This window comes from Orycteropus afer, unplaced genomic scaffold (genome assembly GCF_000298275.1).
Source record: "Orycteropus afer afer isolate SDZICR_OR568_19922 unplaced genomic scaffold, OryAfe1.0 scaffold00014, whole genome shotgun sequence".
In the NCBI taxonomy this organism is placed as follows: Eukaryota; Metazoa; Chordata; class Mammalia; order Tubulidentata; family Orycteropodidae; genus Orycteropus; species Orycteropus afer.
The window spans coordinates 14,260,136-14,263,358 of record NW_006921601.1 but is presented as its reverse complement, the minus strand read 5'-3'; the positions used below and the strand labels follow the sequence as shown (position 1 = coordinate 14,263,358).

At 42.7% G+C, this 3,223-nt stretch overlaps 1 non-coding gene across 1 annotated transcript; it reads left to right on the top strand.

The window, feature by feature from the left end:
- Positions 1 to 295: 295 nt before the first annotated feature.
- On the top strand, positions 296 to 397 carry LOC122151633. The gene has a single exon (XR_006164239.1). It is a non-coding gene; the product is annotated as a U6 spliceosomal RNA (small nuclear RNA).
- Positions 398 to 3,223: the final 2,826 nt, after the last annotated feature.

Below are 3,223 nucleotides of genomic sequence, written 5' to 3'. Positions count from 1 at the left end.
TGTGTTAAGTCACAAAGCTGGATGCAAACCTATGTGGTGTCATTAGGTGCCATTGATTCCAACTCACAGTGACCTTATGTGAGAAGTTAAGGTTGACCAATAGGTTTCCTAGGCTGTGATCTTTACAGGATCAAATTGCCACACTTTTCTTCCACAGAGCAGCTGGGTAGGTTTCAATCACCCACCTTTTGTTTAGCATCTGAACACTTAACCACTGTTCCATTAAGGCTCCTAAGTTTGTCAACCTGTGTGCCCAGTGTGAGTAAACCATGCACAAAAACACACAACAGAGTGCTCACTTTGGCAGTTTATATACTAAAACTGGAATGATACAGAGAAGATTAGCATGGCCCCATGCAAGGTTGTAATGCAAATTTATGCAGCACTCCATGCTTTAAAAAAGAACAATAAAAAACAGACACAACAGAAAAGACCGACAGCATGTGTGTCAAAATGTTTGCATTTGTTTCCTCTGTTTAATGGACAATTCTGGGTCATTCTATGTCTTCAATTCAAATGAACTAGTATTACTCTTACATTTAAACAAAATGAATCAGAAACAATGGATATGGAATTAAATTTAAACTTGAACATAACAAATAAAAGGCATTGAGAGAGAGAAAAAAACCTGCTGGGCTGGGTGGTCGATCCTGTGGCTGGACAGGGCCTTCAGCCTACATCTGTTCTTCCACCCATTGTGTTTCAGAATTCAGGAGGGAATGATCTCACCCTACATCTGGAGATGACCCAGATTAATGTAAATCAATTAGTGAAATCCTTCTTTCCCACCTTGCAACAATTTTGTTTTGGTAACCCTGGCTCTAGCCAAAGAGTTTGTGGTAACTCCTCTGAGGCCTCAATAGAGTGAAGCTGAGCTCTTTGAATGGATATTTGTGGGATTCCCTCTCTCCTTTCCAGACAAGAATATGGAAGCAGGTGGCCCCCATTGCTGCTGGTGGTCAGTTTTGAGGGAACCCAGCCTACAAGCAAATCCAACACTGAGAGGAGAAAGAATCTGGGTGGCTGCAGAAAAAATGTTGTCACTCTGCCTACCTCAGGACTTTTCTATTGAGTGAACTTATTTATAATGCATTAAGTTGGTTGAAGGTTGTTTGTTTTTAATGTTACTTACAACTGTAAGAATTTCTGATACGTCAGAGACATCAGAGATTGCTTCTGAGGACATATTATACTAACAACAGGCGAAAAGAATATAGGAAAATGGAGGACTTGTGTATGACTTAACCTTTTGCAGAGAGGGCCCTAAGAAAGAGGCCTAGAAACCACTATGTAAGAAAGAGGTGGAAGGGACCCAGGAGTGGAAAAGCCCTTCAGAAATGCACCATATAATCACAAAGTCATTTCATCTCATCATCTCTATGGTTCTGCTAAATTATACATACTGGAGGAAGTAAGAATGAAGTCTCCAGAGAAGGATGCTTTTGGTTCTCTCTTAGCATGCCAGTCAGATTCTAGATGGTCTCTGGGAATCGGGATATATTCAGCTGACCATCTGGATGTATCTGGACGAACTTTGATGACACCAAATACATTTTAGTTACCTTATAGCATGGGGCATGCTCCACTGATCACCAATTCCACCAAAGAGTTGGCAGTTAGAGATGGAGGCAGAGGAAGCTTTGAAGACCTCAGTAATTCCTGGTTTTGAGATTTGAGAAAGAAAATATTCAGCTCTGGATTTGAGAAAGAAAATTCCCAGTTTATCTAAGAAATTCTCACTCTGAAATTAAACACAAGTTGCTGTCCAAATTGAACTGAAGAGTTAAAAGCAAAAATTAAGACAAAACAAACCCTGTTTGATATTAAGGTTTCTAGGAGATCTCTTGTACCTGGTACATCTTCTCACTCCACTCAGTCACCCAACCACTCAACAACTCAAATATTCATTCAATCTTTTGTTCCTTCAACAAATGTTTATTGGGGACTTACTGTGTACCATGCTTGATGCGATGGCTGGGAATTTAAAAATAAATAAAATATATTTATTTAACCCCTGCTACATGCAGACACCATAGTAAGCACTTGCATTGTATCTATTGCATTCCATTCACTAAAATAAGCCCATAATTCCAATTTTATTGATCAGGAAATTAGAGATCAGATCCGTTACCTGTCCAAGGTCATACAGCCTCCAAAAGGTGGAACCAGCATTCAAACACACTTAAGTCTTATGCCAATGGGAAAACAAAAACCCAGATTATGTGTTGAACTCCCATGGGATCAATGTCATAACAGACAGGTACATAGGGTGCTGAGGAAGCCAAGAAGGTTGTACTAATAATGATCTCTTAGGTAGCCTGGCAGAGTGACAAAACTAACCAATCCCAACATCAGAATTCTATACACCTTATTTGCATGGCCCCACCCAGCAACCCATGGGAGTTACAAAGACTATGGCTAGAGAAGCCATACCAAGTAATTCACTGCACACCCCAAACAAGTTTCTGTGCATCAAGTCTCTCCCTTTTTAATATCCTTTGGCACACTGGCTACCTTGTTGTTGTTGTTGTTATGTGCCGTCAAGTCAAACCCGACGCATAGCGACCCCTCCTTGGGTTTCCGAGGCAGTATCACTAAGGAAGTAGGATTGCCCAACCTTCCTTCCGAGGAGTGGCTGGTGGGTTTGAATCAGGACAGTCTCCGCTCTGCTGTGCCATCAGACACACCTCTCTGGCCCTTGGCCTCTCAGCCTGGCCTCTACCTCTATGGGCCAGGTAAGCCCATCACTCTGTCTCTTGCCTTTTATTTCCACTGCCACCATCTCTCTGCCAGGGCATCTCTCTGCCAGGGTGTCTCTCTGCTGGGGTGTCTGTCTGCCAAGGAGGTCCAGGGCCGGGATCTCCGGTCCAAGGACATGCTCCACTTTACCTCCAGCTCTTCTCTCTTGATGGCAGTGAGATCCCCTCTCTGCCTCTAAGAAGGCTCATTTGTCCTGATTGAAGAATTACATCCTGAGCACGTTCCTGAACCTGAATTGTAGCCTGTCACTTCCCTAATAGACCCCATAATCATGAGTATTGTCTGTGATTTCTGTGTGGCCATTGCAACAAATTATTAAACCCAGCAGAGAAGTGAGTAGCATGGGAGGGAACTTTGGTGTCAAAGCTGGTAAAAAGGGTGGAGGGTGGCGGCATGTCTAGCCTCACAGGAATACACCTTGGGCTGCTAATGGTGATTCTGTCTTCTTCTTGTGAAGTTAGAG